Here is a 21,538-nt window from a genome sequence, read left to right as displayed (position 1 = left end):
CTAACTTAAACCTACTGATCTCAGATGCTAAACTAAGGGACGACGCAACGCAGCAGCACAAAAGAATTAACACAAACAGCAATGACAAAAAGTGGAAATTGTCAAAGCAAGCAGCCGCAAATGCAATAACTTATACCTAAACATGACAAAGCTCAAGCAGAAAAAATATTACAGTAAAGACAACAATGCAGATAAGGGAAATGTATATTCACATCATTAAAGTGGTGCACCACAAAACTAATTCTACAAAAGAAATTACCAAGTAGTTGAAATGAAAATTAATTATGCAGTTACTGTTATTAATCCCTTCTTATTGTTCTTTCCTTTCCAAGTGCTCTTTTTTCGAAGAACGTGGATCATAAAATGATTATTTAATAGATCTGTTGACAGAAATTGTTCACATTAGCAAATGTATTTAATTTTATTTTATAAAACCAATGCTGCAACACAGCTGGAAACCAGATATCAAATGAAATAAGCAACTATGAAAGGCAAAGCATAAAAATATCATTTAATAGTCATGTGACATTTCATAAGTTAGTACAAATTCTCTCAACTCTCGTAGAAAGACGCTTGTCATTATCAGGTGTGCAGATTTAAGTAAGCATCTTTCCAAGTAATGAACGTGTCGTTTTTGCGCTGCTTTCTACAAAGGAATGTCAATAGCGAGGATAATGGCCCCTTTTTTTTTCTTATGCCTCTGAAAGGCACACACTAATGGCTTGTTTCCAGGTGGCTGTCGCGCAGCTGGGTGCCCACGACGCGTTACATGCAGGTGTTCACTTAACTTTCTTACCGAAATATATTTACGAAACCAGTTTACGCTACAGTGGCAGTCTCATATAAAAAAAATTCACAGGTCGTGAATTTGCGTTACAAATGTGTAGAAACAAAATCCTATTGATATAACAGTGTCCAAAAAATTTTCGTCGGCATTGTAATACATTCACGCATTTACATACATTTCGTAGCTCTTAAAGTACGATTTTTGGTTTCCAACAACCTTTTTCACAAACCAGAATCCCTAACCACTACTCGTTATTCCTTGCTTTATTACACATATACATATTCGTGGACGCTTCTTCAATATTTCATCATAATAAATACATAGCATAATCAAATTCCTCATATAGCATCAGCTTATTGATCATAAACATATCGCAACACCACAATACACATAGTCATCGTAATAATAACATCAGAACCTCTCAGTCAACTCTCAAAATCGTTGTAGCTTCCTCCAATAATTTCAAAACCTAGAAAAAATTCTCTGCTCATGTCAAAAGTGTCATCTGCCTCAAACGTACTTTAAACATCATGATCCCATAACAAATACATCATTCAAAGCTCTCGTAGTATCACAATGGTTCTGAAAAAATATGAACAGTTCACAAAGTACAGACAAAATACGATTTCATAAGTCTGAAGTCATCTTAATGTAATTATATCCTCAGGTGTTACAGATTACAGCAATGGAATGAATTGTATCATGGAAAACCTTTGTATCATTGTACTTCAAATATCTTTAAAAATAAATGTTTTAAGTACAAAATTAAGCACTCAAATACGTGTACGGTAGCGCTAAACTGTGCGTCTTATTGTAAGATAATCTCTGTGGAAGGGTTGTAGTTATCGTCCTCCAAAAGCCAAGTTCTGCAGAAGTCAATGTACTTACCTCATGATAAACAAAAGTGAAATGCTTTGCGTATAGATATCGTAGCTACTACACTTATTGCCATGATGAAGTAAGTACTGTACTGTAACGTATTGTTGTGTTACAGAAAAGGCTGTCTCATTGTAGCTATACCACAAAGTTACTACTAAAACATGTTTTACTTTCCAGAAGAATTCAGAAAAACTGTGCAGATATAAAACAGATACACCGCAAAAGCACAGTGTAAATTGTGTCACACATTTGTAGCATCGTGATATAATCGTGTAGCTGTCAAAGAAACCAAATGCTAAGTCATCTTTAATCTCACAGAAAGTACTTCAAATAAAGAATGTCTTTTCAACTAAACCAAAATGTTGCATTAAAATCTCATTAACAGGATATGTTCTAAGTGTGTAAGGCTTATAGTCATTACGTAATCGTACAACTAACAAGCAAAAATGTACAAATAACAACAATGTGTCGTCTGTTCACTATAACAATGCATTCGTAAATTTCTGTTTAAAAATGTTCCCTAGGTTCTAGACTGGATAGTTAACTTCAAAACATTCTTGCATGTTAACAGTTTCTCCGTGTGACAAAGCATACTAGAAATGTGAAGTAAAATGTTTTATTGCAAAGACAAGGTTTAAAATCAGATTATCTTTCAATAAACGGTTTTACATGTGAAATGTTGTGTAAACCTTTACTCTTCATAGTACACAGAGTTTCATCTTCAACGCAATTATCATGTAGTATACGTCGGATTCTGTAAGGTCCATTGTAAACTAGAAAGAATTTGTGACTCAAGTGTTTCTTCTTATGTGACAATGAATGAGCTTTAATGAGAACTTTCTGACCAATATATAATTTCTTTGCATTTGCTTTACAGTGTAATTTCCTCCTTTTTGTCTGCAGCAGAATTTATATTTTTAATAGCCAAGTCAATTATGTCTTTGTGTCGAAGTTTACGTGTATTCAGAAAAGGTACAAGCTCTCTGATTCTGTTCGGTGGTTCTTTATTCTTCAGTACAAGAACAGGTGGTAAAGCAGTGGAGGCATGAGGCATATCATTCAGCACGTTTTGAAATAAGTGTAAATATCTGTCCCAATTCTGATGCTTTTTGTGACAATAAAGTCTGCAAAACTTATTGATTTCTTTCATAATCTATTCAGATGGGTTACTATGTGGTGAGTACAATGAAATAAAAACAGATTTGATTTTATGCTTACGAAGCATACGTGACCAAACAGCAGATCTGAATTGTGGTCCGTTATCTGAAATTACTTTACTAACGTGTCCAACTTCATGTAAGAAATTTTTAACAAAGGCGATGGATACAGACCGTCCAGTGGCTTTACGTAACGGAGTGAAAGAAACAAATTTTGAAGTAAGTTCAACAGCAAGAAGAACGTACGAAAATCCATTAGATGTTCTCACAAGCGGTCCCAAGAGATCAACAGCAGCAAATTCTTTTAATGTAGTAGGAATGATAGGAAACAATGGAACACGATGCGAGACAGTAGATGGTTTCGCCTTTTGACAAAGTTTACAAATAGACAAGACTCTTCGAATTCTCTTTTCCATATTGTTAAAGTAACAAGTCGTTCGAAGAATATGAAAACATTTTCGTGGACCAAAATGTACATAGCTTAAATGAATGTACCAAGTGAGCTTATTAACGAAATCGTCTGGAATGCAAAGTGCCCATAGCTTGTCATCAACAGTGCATCGTTTGAACAGTAGGTTGTTTCTAACCAGATAATAATGCCGAATCTATGTGTGTGTCTTTTCAAGCCATTTACTTTTGATATCTTTCCAAACTGGATCTTTATCTTGTTCATGAGCAATGTCCTATAAAGATGTGGTGATGAAGTTTTCAAAGGCGATTTTCTGAATGTAAAGAATACTGACATTTTTCTCGAGGTTGCTTTCTGTGTTACTTTTCTCAAGCCCAGCCGGTGCGCGTGACAGTGCGTCCGCAACAATGTTCTCCTTGCCGGGAATGTAGACTATTGTGAAGTGGATTTCTTGCAGAAACAATGCTCAACGTTTTAACCTGTCATGATTTAATTTTGAAGACATAAGAAATTGTAATGCACGATGATCACTGTATACTTTTACGTGCTTACCATACAGAAAGAAACGGAATTTGTTAAATGCCCAAACGATAGCTAAAGCTTCTAATTCAGTAACCGAATAATTTTTTTCAGATTTTGTTAGCACTCGGCTAGCAAAACCAATGGTTTTTTGAACGGTAGTGTCATTTTCTATGGCTTCTTGAAATAAATGGGCACCAAGACCGACTTTAGAAGAATCCGTGCTAAGGCAGAAACCTTGTGACAGATCTGGATGATCTAGTATTGGGGCGTTAAGTAGCGATTCCTTCAAAGAATTGAATTCCAACTGCGCTTGTTCGTCCCAGTTCCAAATAGTATTTTTTCCAGTGAGAGAACAAAGTTTTGGTGTAACTAGAATTTGCATATTCAGAAACGACGGTAAAAATTTACAAGACCTAGAAAACTGCGGACTTGTTTTTTTGTGGATGGAACTGGAATTGTTCTGATTGCTTCTAACTTTTCAGGATCCGGCTGAATGCCTTCAGTAGAAATAATATGTCCCCAAAACTTCACCTTTGTCCTACCGAATTCAGACTTTTCCAAGTTAACTGTAATTCCAGATTCTGCAAAAATATGTAACACGCTGTTGAGGATGCGATTATGTTGTTCCCATGAGACTTCTGCTAACAGAATATCGTCCACATATAAGGTGATGTGACGTTTTAAGAGCTCAGGTAATATGGAATTTAGCCCGCGAATGAATGCTGCCGAAGAAATGTTCAAACCAAAACGAAGTTTCCGAAACTGATAACAAACGCCGAAACAAAGGAAAGCTGTGTATTTTCTACATTCTGGATGAAGTTGGATCTGATAAAAGCTGGATCTGAGATCAATGGAAGACAACACTTTCACACCATTAAAATTTTGAAGAAGTTCTTCCAACGTTTGCGGCTTGTCTGTTTCAGGAATAATGATAGTATTGATTTGTCTCGAATCTAAGACAAGCCTGATCGATCCATTTTTCTTCTCAACAACATGTAATGGATTGTTGTATGAGCTTACTGCAGGCTCAATAATGCCCTCGTCAAGCACAGATTGTATTTCTGTTCTAACACGGTCCCTATAATGTGCTGGAATTACGTATGGTCTAACACAAAATTTAGTATGCTCACGAACACGAAATTGGTATTGAAATCCCATGATTGTTCATGTTTTGTGAGTGAAAACTGTGGAATGTGCTTGTAAAATCTCAAAAAGGTCCTGCCTATCAGTGTCATTACAATTCTCAATTGTTTGAATTTTATTCTGAATTAACTCAGTAGTTTCAAATAAGCAGTCGATATCACCCCTGTCAGTACTTGAAGAGCGATTATTAGTGTCTAGTTCCATAGGAAATTCCGAACTGTTGTCTAACAGAAGGCAAAGCCGATTAATTTCCTCGTCATGGTTTGAGAGCCAATCTTCAAATTTCAAAGCTATTGAGTTATCTTCTTTCTCTAAACTTATTTCAGCATGGTGAAAGTTTAAGATTGCTTTGTATTCATTCAAGAAGTCTACTTCCAGTATACTTTCCGTCGACAATAATGGAACAATAAGAAAGTTCATAGAGGAGCTGTGGCTTTGACAAAAAATTCTAAGTTGGTTTGTTGGCGTACATCTACACTTTTTCCAATGACTGCACCTTGTAATTTAATCTTGCGTAACGGAAGTGTGGGGCAATCGTTCGATTTGTTGCATTTGCTAAAAGCTGTTTCGCTAATTACTGAAATGAGACTGCCTGAGTCAAGTACTGCTGTAAATTTTAAGTCATTTGCAGTAATGTGAATCACAGGATATGCAATGTTGTTATGATTTACGTCGTGTTCATGGAGTAAGATGTCCCTAATGTCTTCCATTTTAACGTAATTACTAGCTACAGCAGCTGCGTCATCAGTTTCATAAGTACGTTTTGTGGCTGCCAGCGGTATGAGTCATTGCCTATTGTGTCTTTCTTGGCGCGCGTCGTTATTGGGATTTGGAGACCTAACTTCTACAAATTCACCTTGTGGAGATTGCCCAGCTCTGTTTGAATCCCGCCAGTTCTGGTGCAATTCAGGTCTGTCGTTACGATCATATCGTCTGTCGTCATGTCGGTAGATTCCATAGTTTCTTTCATGTCGGTCACGTGGTGGAGAATTTCTCTCTGAACCGTAACTGCGCACTGGACCGTTTGCGTCTTAAGTTATTCTGTCACACTTGATAATAACTATTTTGGTTTCCATATTGTCTGATCCTCTGATTCTCTCTGTGATAGTCATTACCGCGGAGAGGTGATCTTTTCCTGTAATTATTACTACTCTGCCAACGGTTGTCATACGGTTGGTGTCTGTTTTGGTCACAATTTACGTTGTACGAATAGCCTTGTCGTGTATTATTTCTGTCATCGCGGAATTGTGACAGGTGTGACCTGCATTTGTAGTGTTCCTGTTTTCGCGTTCCGCAATTGTCAGTGTCAATTTCTAATTCTTGTAAGAGTCCCTGAAAAGCTTCAATGTCGTCTTTGCAACGCCGTGCCAAAATAATATGTCGTAAATGTTCAGATAATTTGATTAAGCAAATGCGGATGAGTTCTGAGGTGCTGTATGGGTTTGACAGGTACTGATTCTTGTGCAACATGTCTTCAAAATATTTCACAAGACTGTAAAATTCAGATTGTTCGAAATGTTTCATCATTATGATGCTATGTTTTACTCGGTCTTGTGTAGCTTGAGACCAATATTCTGAGAGGAAGGCATGATAAAAATTCTCCTTCACTGTGACAATCGTGAATGACCGATTGCATTCTTACAGCTGGTTAATTCTCCAAGTAGCCACACATAAATTCTAACCTGTGCTCCAATGACCAGATGGGAGGAAACAATGAGTGAACTGATGGAGCCACACTTGTGGATTAATGTTGTTGCCAGAATTCTTAAATGTTTTGAATTTACGTGCAGTAATGAACAGCTTATAGTCAAAATCATCGTGTCGGTGAGTAGCATATCGGTCATTGTTACGTCGTGTCGACGGTTCCATCTCAAAATTCGGTGCACCTTGCCAATTTCTTTCCTGATTTACGAAATGCCCTGTGTTATTATTTTGTGGCTTTTCCGTATTTCTAAGTTCCTCTTCCCTTGTTGGAGCCCGAGTGTCCTCTGAAATAGGTAATTTTTGTATTACCTGCGTCAACTGATCTTGTACTTCCCGGATTTCTCTTTCGTACTGTGTATTGATTTGATTTTGATTTTGTTTGAATTTTCTAATTTGTTCATACTCTTCTGTGTCAGTGATGGCTACAGGTCTTGTGTCATTCAGATCATCATCTACCTGTGCAGATAAATTAGTGAACTGATCCGAAAGTTCGGCTGCTTTCTCCGATAGTGAACACATTTCCTCAGCGTCTTTCTCTGAACCAAGTTGCAGAGTGTCCATTTGTGTTGAAATCGAATCTACCGTGTCCTTTAAGTTTTCCTGAGTTTTTGCAACTTGCGTAACCGAATCGTTGGATGCAACTGAGTCCAGTTTAGATTGCAAGGTGTCGTGATTTTCACGAACAATAGTTTGCAATTCTTTTATGGCTGCTTCGTGATTCTGTAATGCATTTTCATGACCGGAAAAAATAGGTTGGAAATGCTCACAAATTTGTGTTTTTACGTCATTACAGACTTTTTGACATTTCGATTCAATGTTATGTAACTAAGTAGTTAAATCTTCACGTATTTGTTTAAGTGTGGTGTCTACCTTTTGAAGCTTTTGCTGTGTTTGTCTCTTATTATGTTCCATTGTGTCTAACTGTTGCTGTGTTTGTCTCTGGTGTTGTTCCATTGTGTCTAACTGTTGCTGTGTTTGTCTCTGGTGTTGTTCCACTGTGTCTAACTTCAGAAGATTTTGTTCCATTGTGTCTAACTTTTGAAGCTTTTGCTGTGTTTGTCTCTGATTCTGTTCCATTGTGTCTAACGTTTGAAGATTTAGTTCCATTGTGTCTAACTTTCGAAGATTTTGTCCCATTTGTTCCTGATTTTGTTCAATCTTTGTGTCTAACTTTTGTAGCCTTTGTCCCATTTGTTGCATTAACAGTAATAACAGAGCACTGGTGACTGAAACATGTTCCTCAGTGCTATTCGGCAGTGCATTTGAACCGGCAATATTCGCATTTTGAAAAAGCAGAAAATTTTTCTTGACTTATTTGGGAAAACGGCGAGAACGCAAAACCTGAATCTACAGTGTTTGCAGGATTGCGTCCTGTCATTTCGGAATCCTGAGGCGAGCTGTTGCCGACCGATCGATCGATAATGCTTCCCTGTTCACTAATTGTTTCACTGCTTACACCATTATTTGCGGCCCGCTCTATTTCCCTATGCACAATTACCAAATTACTACCTTGAACATTAATTAATTCATTACATGGTAGAGCTAACACACTGCTTTCGTCTTCACTGTCATATCTCAGTTTACTTTGGAGCCTAGTATTACGTTTTTCACACTCCATTATTGTCACAATGATTCACACAACAACACAGAAAACCACAATTTGAAGAGAAAAACAAGAGAACACATTAACGTAGCACTGAAAATAATATTTAGTTAATTGCAACCGCAGCTGCGAAGTACTTGGTGCAAATCTACATGCATGCCACAACTGTTTTACTGTACAACAATGAAAAACTACAACTACAGAGGAAATTCTCTCTACAATTACGCGCTAGCAATAAACAAAATCTAGACTAATTCCACAAACTACAAGGAACAATTAGAAGATTCCAATGAGGTATCCTCGGCTAAGTGTCGACATATGAAACATCCCCTTGGAAAAATTATACATAACTGTGCTTAAACTGACACACGATATTTTTTAGCACAACGCAATCTGACTTTTAAAAATCCCTACGAAAGAATGGCCCCGACTAATATTAACCTATACGTTTCACAAATCACTTACCTCAGAAAAATCTTCGTTACTCAAGCTACTGCAATACAGCGAGCGCCACTACTGCCAGCTAACTAAAAGATTTAAGCTACAGAAGGCACTAACTACTGATAGGCATAGTTAGCGAATGAAAGATTTTAATAGAGAACAAACAATGTATTTACTTAATAGTCATAATATATATAGCAGTTCATGACATCCAGTCTTACAAATTTCAAAACTCCGCCATCTCTCTCCCCACATCCACCACTGCTGGCAGCTCACCTCCAACTGCGCAACGCTACGCTGTTCACATCCAGCTGCCCAACACTACAATGGCAGACAACAATGCAAACTAGCCACAGACTGCACACAGCACAGCCAGTGATTTTCAGAGCACTACTTTGCGTTACCAATATAAAAAACCTAAACAGCCTACTTACAATTTAATATCTAATATCCAAAGTAATCGCCTTTTCCGTTTGCGTCGGAAAGTAAACCGCTTTTGTGGCATATTACAAGTACCTAATCAGGGGTGAATTATATAGTTTCACCTGAGTGCTTCGGTAGCTAGGTTTTTGAATACCTGTGTATTATTAGAACAGTTCCTGCATTTTCGTTGGGGTCTACAGTAGAGTTGCGCAGCACGTGCTGATAGTATGTTTATCTGCATAATTTAGTTTCCCACTGTCTTTAGTATGGACAGGGACTACGAATGTTGTGTGTGGATGCAAGCCACTCTCACATTCAGACTGTGATGGCTTCGGTTACACAGCTTGAGGCTGCAGTGGATGGGCACCACGATTGTGTGCCGGCCTTGAGGATACAAAGGATGTCCAGAACGTCTTAGTCTCCGATCGATCCTCACCCGTAGCCAACACACTGCTCGCACTGAGGCTCATCCTTCACCTGTGGGCGAGTGGGGGGTCGCCGATGGGCGAATCAGGCGGCGAAAGAGTACCCAGGTGAATGTAAGGCCTCCCTGCTTTGTCTGACAAACAGCTTCGATGAGCTTTCTGTGGTTGACACTGTCGCTGAGCCAGATGCAGTCGCCAGTCCTGTTTCACAGGATTGGAAAAGGGCACAGGTCATCCCCGTTTTCAAGAAGGGACGTCGAACAGATGTGCAGAACTATAGACCTATATCTCTAACGTCGATCAGTTGCAGAATTTTAGAACACGTATTATGTTCGAGCATCATGACTTTTCTGGAGACTAGGAATCTACTCTGTAGGAATCAGCATGGGTTGCGAAAAAGACGGTCGTGTGAAACCCAGCTCGCGCTATTCGTCCACGAGACTCAGAGGGCCATAGACACGGCTTCACAGGTAGATGCCGTGTTTCTTGACTTCCGCAAGGCGTTGGATACAGTTCCCCACAGTCGTTTAATGAACAAAGTAAGAGCATATGGACCATCAGACCAATTGTGTGGTTGGATTGAAGAGTTCCTAGGTAACGGAACGCAGTATGTCATTCTCAATGGAAAGAAGTCTTCAGAAGAAAGAGTGATTTCATGTGTGCCGCAGGGGACTGTCATAGGACCGTTGCTATTTACAATATACATAAATGACCTGATGGATGACATCGGAAGTTCACTGAAGCTTTTTGCAGATGATGCTGTGGTGTATCGAGAGGTTGTCACAATGGAAAATTGTACTGAAATGCAGGAGGATCTGCAGCGCATCGACGCATGGCGCAGGGAATGGCAATTGAATCTCAATGTAGACAAGTGTAATGTGTTGCGAAAGAAAGATAGATCGCTTATCATTTAGCTACAAAATAGCAGGTCAGCAACTGGAAGCAGCTAATTCCATAAATTATTTGGGAGTACGCATTAGGAGTGATTTAAAATGTAATGATAATATAAAGTTGATCGTCGGTAAAGCAGATACCAGACTAAGATTCATTGGAAGAATCCTAAGGAAATGCAATCTGAAAACAAAGGAAGTAGGTTACAGTACGCTTCTTCGCCCACTGCTTGAATACTGTTCAGCAGTGTGGGATCCGTACCAGATGGGGTTCATAGAAGAGATAGAGGAGACGCAACGGAGAGCAGCGCGCTTCGTTACAGGATCATTTAGTAATCGCGAAAGCGTTATGGAGATGATAGATAAACTCCACTGGAAGACTCTGCATGAGAGACGCTCAGTAGCTCGGCACGGGCTTTTGTTAAAGTTTCGAGAACATACCTTCACCGAAGAGTCAAGCAGTATATTGCTCCCTCCCACGTATATCTCGCGAAGAGACCATGAGGATAAAATCAGAGAGATTAGAGCCCACACAGAAGCATACCTACAATCCTTCTTTCCACGAACAATACGGGACTGGAATAGAAGGGAGAACCATAGAGATACTCAGGGTAGCCTCCGCCACACACCGTCATGTGGCTTGCGGAGTATGGATGTAGATGTAGAAACCAGTCGGCCTGCAAGATCCGGGTAATCACAGAGGGTGGGATTATTGGTAGTTGGGAGCTCCAAAGCTAGGTGCGATATGGGGCCCCTAAGGACTTGGCTGACAAGAAGGGTGAGAAAACAAATGTGTTCTCTGTGTGCATACCGGGTGGAGTCATTCCATATGTGGGAAGGGTCCTCCCGGATGAAGAGCACAGGGTGCAGCCAACTGCAGGTGGTTGCTCACGTCGCGTCGGTACCAATGGCGTGCGTCACCTTGAATCAGAAGAGATTCTCTCTGGTTTCGAGCAGCTAACAGATGTGGTAGAGGCTGCCAGTCTTGCTTGCAAGACGTAAGAGAGCTGAACATTTGTAGCATAGTCGACAGGACCGATTGCAGACCTCTGGTACAGAGCCGAGTGGAGGGTTTGAATGCAAGGTTCAGACGGTTCTGAGACCGTGTAGGCTGCAGATTCCTCGACTTGCGCCAAAGCGTGGTTGGATTTCGGATTCCACTTAATACGTCAGGTGTCTATCATACGCAGGAGGTGACTACAGGGGTAACAGGGTCTGTGTGGCGTCGACCGGGAGGTTTTTTAAGTTAGAGGGTCTCGGGAAAACACAAGAAGTGCTTCAGTCACAAAGGGGACAGGCTGAACACAGGAAGAACGTAGATACAGGAACCATTGGTATAACAGTTGCAAATTGTCGTAGCAGTGTTGGGAAAGTATCAGAGCTCCAAGCGCTAATAGAAAGCACTGATGCTCAAAACGTTGTAGGTACTGAAAGCTGGCTAAAGGCCGATGTAAGCTGAGCAGAAATTTTTGCGACTAACTTAACAATGTTCAGAAACAATAGGCTAAACATGGTTGGCGGTGGCATGTATGTTGCTGTTAGAAGTAGTTTAACGTGTCGCGAAATTAAAGTAAATACTTCCTGTGAGTTAGTATGGGCAGGAGTCATTGGTGATAACGGGAATAAAACAATAATGGAATTCTTTTACCGACCTCCCAATTCAGATAATACCGTCGCCGAAAGATTCAAAGAAAACTTGAGTTTTATTTCAAACACGTACCCGACTCATACGATACTAGTTGGTGGTGACTTTAATTTACCCTCGATATTTTGACGCATAAAATATCATCCGAAATAGTGCTAAAAGCATACTTTGAAAATTACTTCGAGCAGTTACTTTATGATCCCACGCGAATAGTAAACGCTTGTGAAAACACACTTGACCTCTTAGCATCAAATAATATTAAGCATCGAAATTAGTGAACACAGGGCTGTCGTAGCCAGATTGAATATTGTAATCCCCAATTCCTCGGAAAATCTGTGAAAACTATACCTATTTAAAAAGGCAGATAAAAATTCACTTGACACCTTCCTTTGAGATTATCTCTACTCATTCCAAACTGATAACATAAGTGTAGATGATTTAACGTCCCCCTAGAAAAATTACTGAATTACTGTGCTGATAAATCTCTTACATTATTTGATTTTCAAACAGCTGAGCACAACTGAACATACTCAGACGTTTCGCTCTTTACCTATTCTTATCAACATTACACTGACACATAATATTTTTTTAGCGCAACTCAATCTGACTTTCAATAATCCCTAAAAAAGAATAGCCCTGACTAACATTAAACTATACCTTTCACAAATCACTTACCTCACAAAAGACTGCGTTACTCAAGCTACGGCAATACAGAGAGCATCTCTACTGCCAACTACTGAAGGCACTAACTACTAATAGGCACAAGTCATACTATCTATATCAGTCCATGATATCGAATATTACAAATTTACTGTCTCTGTCCAGATCATCCGCTCTCAGAACTCCGCCATCTCAATCCCCACATCCACCACTGCTGGTGGCTCACCGCCAACTGCGCAACGCTACGCGCTGTTAACAGCCAACTGCCCAACACTACAATAGCAAACAACAATGCAAAACAGCCACAGACTGCACACAGCACAGCCAGTGATTTTCATACAGAGCGCTACGTGGCGTTACCAATGAGAAAACCTAAACCGCCTACTTACAATGAGATGTGGCTTACATTCAAAGAAATAGTATCGGCAGCAATTGAGAGATTTATACCAAATAAATTAACAAACGAGGGAGCTGATTCTCCTTGGTACACAAAATGGGTTAGAACACTGCTGCAGAAACACACATACATAATTTAAACAGACACAAAATTCCCCAGATCTTTTACAGAAGCTCGAAATTTACCACGGACTTCTATGCGAGATGCTTATAACATTTTCCACAACGAAACTTTGTCTGGAAACCTGGCAGAAAATCGAAAGAGATTCTTGTCGTATGTGAAGTATGTTAGGGACAGGAAACAGTCAATGCCTTCTCTGCACGATAGCAATTGAGATACTATCGAAGACAGTGCTGCCAGAGCAAAGTTACTGAACATAGCCTTCAGAGATTCGTTTACAAAGAAGACGAAGTAAATATTTCATAATCAGATTCCAGATCAGCTACCAACATGAGTAACGTAGAAGTAAATATCCTCGGCGTAGTCAAGCAACTTAAGTTACTTAATAAATCACTCAAAAGTATTCTGGTCCAGACTGTATTTCAATTAGGTTCCTTTTGGAGCATGCTGATGCCTTAACTCTATACTTAACAATCATACACAACAATTAGCTCGACGAAAGATCCGTGCCCAAAGACAGGAAATTGGCCCAGGTTGTAACCTCCCCCTCACTTATCTGCCTCAATGACAGTGAAAAATTAAACCGCGTGTACCTAATGGGAATTTGGGAGAAGCAATCGTCACCGAAGTTAATCTGTCGGTAAAGAGGGAGGAAAGGGTTACATCTAAATGTTAGGAAAAATGGAAATGAAATTGATGGAATTAATTATGAAAAGGCGTGAAGTTAATACAGAAAGTAAATGTGCGGCCGTTACGTTAACAATTAACGAGCGGTAATTAAATATTTGAGATTTGGGAAAAATTACGGTCGCCAGTCCCATGGACAATTACTATAGTAACTGAAAAAAAAGGTTATTACACATATAAGTAGCACTAGAAGCGTGGCAACTGAAGTTTGACACGTGTAGTGTGAAACCTGAAAGTTTGTCAGAAGTAATAAATTTCGCTACACTCTGACTCAATTTAGCAAAAGAATTAATAAAACCGGAAATTGAAAGTTAGTTTAGTGACTGAAATTAATAGTGAGCTTTGTTTCTGAACCACATCGAAATTCAGTAAAATAATGTTAGTCTTGAGCTACCTCAACAATCATTTCAAAAGCTTCTTGAATCTGCGCAATTTAGAAATAAGAGATTTAACTTTGAACTTAAATTTAATGATTCTGAACAGTTAACAATAGTAAAATTTAGGACGTACCAAGCTGAGCTGCAGTCACAGGTAAGCTAAAATATGGTAACAAAACTCGCACTCTTTGTTTGTGCTTGTATAATCTAAGTATTGTAGCCAGCTATGAACACTTTAACTGAACTTTGAAATTAAAGTAGTGAAATGGAGTGATATTACTTTAATTCTGGCGTCTGAATTTCAACGACACTCGTGTTAATTTCGGAAAAGGAAGGGACTCTGCTTGGTAATGCAATTGGGACAATGAGCAACAAAGGTTCATGCTACGTCGCTGTAACTGTGAAACAGTTTGAAAAGTTGAGGTCTGCAATGCAGTTCTAAAACTTTACGTACTTCCAGTCTTCCTTGTTGGTTGATTCAAGGTTTGAAGTCGTCGATCGAGGAGCTGGCGACAGTCACTCATTGTCGGGCGTCGCTGTTGCAGAAGCTGGATGTTGGCGCGCCTTCTTCTCGACACGGTCACCAGGCCAAACGGGCTCTTGATGTGCGCCAGCTAATGCTTCCCGTCCGCGACACCGTGTCAGAAACTATCATAGCAAGTCGAGCACAATTACATGCTGCCAAACCCCGAAAGAGTGGCAACTCGCGGGAGCGTCACACAACACAACTGCACCACCGCCCTATCCCAGCCAGCCCCCCTCTGCCCGCGCTTCACGCGGCCGAGTTCACACTACTAAAGATCCTAAACACTTTGGTTCTCCACACGACCTATCGATGTATTCGTTAAATAGCATAGTTTTGCCTAGGCCAGACCCAGCGTATAAATACAAATAATATTCACAAAACAAACCAATTATCCACCGACATAAATGCATATATATATATATATATATATATATATATATATATATATATATATATATATATATATATATGGAAATAGGGGGATATGCATATCCTGGCGTTGCATGTGCCCCACATTATCTGAGTATGTTCGTGTAACCTAAACAGACTGAGAAAATGTCCCAAAAAGGGAAAAAAACCAGCGGAAATGTATATGCTCAAAATATCAAGAAAATTTGGCATTTGGATAATTAACCATAAACCGATTTTTAGACCATAATAATTGAGTGGAGACACTCCTAATCTTATTCCACTCTGTCATCTTACACAAAAGAAAACAGATTGACAACATATTAAAATTCATAGAAAACATAGAAAATGGTTTAGCTATTAAAAAAATCTAAATTCCTAACACTATCAAGAAATGGAATACTATTTACAAAATTAATCAGAGTACAAGGTCATAAATAACAGGTATATCAATATATGCAAATTAATAATTAATTACATAGAATACACATTTTGTATAACCTTTTCATAATTAATACTCTCGCCATGAGAGTCCACTTAACGCTAAACAAGGAAATAATACACAGGAGATCGACAAAAACATATATATTGACAGCAGAATTCTTTCACATCAGCTGTGCGGGAAAAAAATAGCACCGCCTTCCGTACTCGCAAGTACAAAGAATGCCGGCAGCGGCACAAGAGCCGACAGCGGCACAAGAGCCGACAGCGGCTCCACCTCGCCAGTATTGTTGCGTCCGCCTGTGCGGCACGCCTGTGTAACGGCATTTACAGAACGTCCGTTTCACTGAATTCTTTCGGAAAACCTCACTCCCGAGTAATCTCAAGGAGTTCATTAACACTATCAAAGTGGATAACTCAACACTGTCCATCATCACACGTATGTACTAACCTGAAACTTAAAACAGCGTCTAAGTACATCGGCAATGACTAGTAAATCACATATTTATGAAATCTTACAGCTAGTTACAAAATCATATTTACATTCCTTAATCTACTGTGACTCAGCTGAAAACTTAAACTAGCAGCTTGGATTTTTCGACTGACTATTAATCAATTCCCCTTAAACCATTTAGTCAAAATTAATCACTTCTTAATTACAACATCGTTAATATACTCTTGGTCAGGCAAAAGCATGGCAATCTAGCAAATCTTAAATCTTACACTCTATATTTACATACTGTACAAATTACCCATTTTGTGGTATTAATCGATCCTAGGTTGGTACAATTTCAAGTCTACAATGTTCCGTATACCTAATAGTTTTCCAGAGCTTGGATTCTCTAAGCAATAAGCTTTTGTGTGAGGTATACCAATGACTTTATATGGTCCATTATAAACAAACTTAAATTTAGAAATTTTATTGTCTATCCCGCTCGATTTCTCGTGACCTTTTACAAGTACTAAGTCTCCGATTGCAATCTTAGCAAAAGGCACTTTAGCGTCATGACGACGTATGCGAGCATCGGCTTGTATCTTTATTATTTCTCGCAAACGATCTTTTTTTCACACGAATACTAATGTCAGTTGCCGATATTCCTCACGTTACAGTAGTTCAAATTCGTTCCTACGACACTGGCATCCGGCTAGTTAACTATGTGTATAGGATGGTATTGCCTATGCACACCATCTCCTGTCTCAAAACTAACTACTATTGTTTTATCTTGTGATGTACGTGTCAAAGTTTTGCTTTCGCAATTAATCACTGCACGGTACTTTAATAGCCAATCCAACCCGATAATTACTTCCGTTTTTAAGTCTGGCACGACGACAAACTCTTGTTCAAATCGTGCCCCACATATCTCGAAGCTGACAAAAATCTGTTTTGTGATCGGTTTACTGGCCTTCCCAGTAGCACCGATAATTTTCACTCCTGTTACTGGCATAACTTCGATGCCAGGTCTGTCTTTCAGTAACTCAAATATTTTCCAAGATACAGCACTCAATTCTGCACCGGTGTCAATCAACACGTTTTGTTGTAGGCCGTGCATATTAATACACACTTATATCTGTTTACACTTATCCTTGACTTTTTCTTTATTTTCGCACAATAAATCCTCGTCTATATCCAGGTCATTCCAGAAAAAGCCATCCGGATTTGATCCTAAATCAGGCTTATCTTGCGGCTTTTTCAACCTATGTTCACATACAGTTTTAATTTCAACACGTTTGTCCAGAGGCTTAGTCTGTAGCTTCGCCTCCAATACCGAAACATTTTCCTGTGACTCGTCAACTAGTGAGTGTTGCTTTGCTATAAATTCACTAATTGTCACCTTCGTTGATTCCTCTTTGGTCAGATTGATCTCATCTGCCAATCTTCCTGGTGGAATGTGCCCAGTAGTATCTGCAATTACTTCCTCTGGATCTGCGCAACCCACACTGCTACCGTCTGACCGTATAACGTCACCTTTAACCTCAAACACGCTGTAATCTACGTACTTTTCTACCAATCGTGTCCGGCTATCACTAAAAGTCTCGTAATCTTTCTCCTCAATACTTCCGCAATGTTTAAATTGGAGTTTTGCGTCGGATGGGTCGGCCACTTCTAACACTATAGCTTTCGGTAAAGTCTGCCGGTCAGGGCCAGAACTTTCTATCATTTCACAAACACTATCTTCCTGCTGGACGAGACGCGACAAATCCTGCCTGCGCTCCCCCTAAACACTTCTCGTGTACAGGCCCCTAAAATATCCTAGTTCGCCGTATAAGCGACCGAACTGCCTTAACCAGACCTCATCCCTCTCTTCATCCCCTCTCTCGATGACGGACGTGCTATTCGACATCTGATCTCTCAACAATTGCGAATCATTCTTAAAGTCAATCTCCAGTTTCGCTGTTGGTGTTACAGCTGCCACTTTACAATCGATTTCAGGAACACTACTTAAATTGTTCTCACTGACAGTGAATGTATTTTCTACTGCCATGTCTACAACTAATCTACTACTTGTGGCCGCACCCCTTTCTCTTAACACTGGCACACTCTCCCGCCGTTGAATATTCCATATGGAATTTTCATAACGACACTTGGGTTTTCTCCTGTTATTGCGCCGCTAATATTTCTCCACGCCCGGTCGGCCCCTCACCGGCGCGGCTAATGGTTTCCCTGTCTCGTCCCAGCAGATTTGCTCCCCGGAATCTGCTGAGACAGCTTATCACACCCTCTGGTGTTGTTACTATTCTGTGAAGCTCGCGTCACGTTAGTATGATACTGGATCCCGTCATTCCTGTTAGTATTTGCATTTAACCGATTGTTATTACGGTCCGAACCGTTATTGTTATTGCTGCCAAGGTTGCGGTAAGCATTATTCCCATAGTTATCCATGTTGTGGTTTTTGTGGTACGCGTTGTTGTTACCACGGCCTCTACCACTGTCGCATGATTGTGCCAATTGTCCTGGTCCTCAACTGTTTCCAGGAAATCATTGATTGTCCTCTAATTGCTTTCTACGTAGCGTTTTGTATCAACTGGAGGCTTCTTGTAGAGCTCCGAGACTATTTGGGATTCCGTGCGGCGATCACGCAAATGTTCCCACTTGCGAATCCAGGCCTCACAAAACTCCTTCTTCGAGCTGCGCGAATTCGCGTCGAAAGGCCTATACGACAAATTCGCGCCAAACACTTTCTTGTTTTTTCTACCCTGACCAGTATTCAGCCAAAAACAAATTTTTAAACTCGCCAAAAGTCAGGTTCGTAATGTTGATGTTTAAGCCCCAAGGCTTGGCATCACCAGCAAACACATCAATAACCGCATTAATTTTTCTCTCATTAGTCCATAATCTAGGTAAAACTCTTTCACAATTTTTAATGAAATCCGTCTCGTGTACACCGCCTTTTTTCAAGGGGTCGAACCGCTCCTCTTTCGTCAACAATTCCGAACTGTTTGCACACATCGGCACATAGCTCAGTTTTTCGTCAAGTTTCTTTTCTAATTCCGAAACTCTCGTAATTACTTGGAAAGTGGTTGTCGCAAGCGTTTCCACTTTCCTCTTTTTCTCTTTGCGGGTATTAGCCTGCTTCCTCACTTCGGTGTCTATTTCGGATACTAAAGACTTTAAAGTTTTCACCTTCTTTTGATCCTCTTTTTTCACTAATTGAATTTGTTCCGTCACCTTATTCTCGATGATCGGAGCAACTGCTTCTCCTACACTTCTCTCGGTTCTGCTAATTTCGGAATAAAACCAAGTATTTATGCTCGCAATTTCCGCCTGAACGCCTACCATTTCCTGTTTAAGATTACCGATTTCGGTATCAGTTACAACAATATCTTCTTTAATATCTTCTTTGATTTTATCAACCCCAACATTGTTGTTAACAACATCAGTAGCTTTGTTCTGATAGTCTAACTTCCGTTCAATTTTTTCAGGCTGAGCTTCATGTTTGGCAGACTGAGCTTCAATTTCTGCTGATTGACTCTTGATTTCGTTAATCAAAACATTCAATAAATCAGTTAAATTCCCGGAAACTACCGGTTTTACTTCCGCAGCGGCTTCCTCTTTAATTGTCCCCCCGTATTCGTCATCAAGGGGTCCAGGTTTGATTTTCACCTCCGATTCCAAAATATTATCTAAAGTTTTGAATTCTATTTCTGCTCTTTGTTGCGTTTCGGCGGTCGCGTCTTTCATGCTAGTCGCCTGCCCCAGAACAATGGGTTCCGCAGTGCGCGTTTCCCACTGTTCGACCGATTGTTCCGTACCCAAGTCTACCAAATTCTGGTAATTATTGCCTTCACTCATTTTACCAGCTTTCAATATAAATGCCAAATCTCAAATCTAATTAGGATTTCTCTCACTACTTATTCTCGTTGCCGAAACGAGCTGTTCGTAACCAGTACTTTGTTACTAGATCTGCACAACGCAAAATTCGTGTCCAGAACAACCTCAAATTCGAAATTGCCCTCTCACTTATCGACCTTAGTGACAGTGAAAAATTAAACCGCGTGTACCGAATGGGAATTTGAGAAAAGCAATCGTCACCGAAGTTAATCTGTCGGTAAAATTTAGTACCAAGCTGAGCTACAGTCACAGGTAAGCTAAAATATGGTAACAAAACTCGCACTCTTAGTTTGTGCTTGTGTAATCTAAGTATTGTAGCGAGCTATGAACACCTTAACTGAACTTTGAAATTAAAGTAGTGAAATTGAATGATTTTACTTTAATGCTGGCGTCTGAATTTCAACGACACTCGTGTTAATTTCGGAAAAGGAAGGGACTCTGCTTGGTAATGCAATTGGGACAATGAGCAACAAAGGTTCATGCTACGTCGCTGTATTTTGAAACAGTTTGAAAAGCTGAGGTCTGCAATGCAGTTCTAAAACTTTACGTGCTTCCAGTCTTCCTTTGAAACGTCCCCTTAGAAAAATTGTACACGACTGTGCTTAAACTGACACCCAATATTTTTAGCGCAACGCAATCTGACTTCCAAAAATCCCTACGAAAGAATGGCCCTGACTAGCATTAATCTATACGTTTCACAAATCACTTACCTCACAAAAATCTTCGTTACTCAAGCTACTGCAATACACCGAGCACCACTACTGCCAGCTAAATAAAAGATTCTAACTACGGAAGGCACTAACTACTGATAGGTATAGTTAGCAAATGAAAGATTTTAATAGAGAACAAACAGTGTATTTACCTTAATAGTCAAAATATATATGATAGTTCATGACATCCAGTCTTACAAATTACAAAACTCCGCCATCTCTCTCCCCACGTCCACCACTGCTGGCGGCTCACCTCCAACTGCGCAACGCTACGCGCTGTTAGCATCCAGCTGCCGCTGCCCGACAATACAATGGCGAGTATTACAACAATGCCAACCAGCCACAGACTGCACACGGCACAGCCAGTGATTTTCATACAGAGCCCTACGTGGCGGCGGCGTTACCAATAAAAAAACATAAACAGCCACTTACACCTTGTTGGTTGATAGCAGGTTTGAAGTCGTCGATCTAGGAGGTGGCGACAGTCACTCATTGTCGGGCGTCGCTGTTGCAGAAGCTGGATGTTGGCGAGCCTTCTTCTCGACACGGTTACCAAGCTTAACGGGCTCTTCATGTGCGCCAGCTAATGCTTCCCGTCCGCGACACCGTGTCAGAAACTATCATAGCAACTCGAGCGCAATTACATGCTGCCAAACCCCGAAAGCGTGGCAACTCGCGGGAGCGTCACACAAAACACCTAATCAACCGCCCTACTCCAGCCAGACCCCCTCTGCCCGCGCTCCACGCTGCCGAGTTCACACTCCCAACGATCCTAAACACTTTGGTTCTCCACACGACCTACCAATGAATTAGTTCGATAGCATAGTTTTGCCTAGGCCAGACCCAGCATATAA

This window comes from Schistocerca gregaria, chromosome 1 (assembly GCF_023897955.1).
Source record: "Schistocerca gregaria isolate iqSchGreg1 chromosome 1, iqSchGreg1.2, whole genome shotgun sequence".
Lineage (NCBI taxonomy): Eukaryota > Metazoa > Arthropoda > Insecta > Orthoptera > Acrididae > Schistocerca > Schistocerca gregaria.
Note: the sequence above shows the minus strand (reverse complement) of the source record.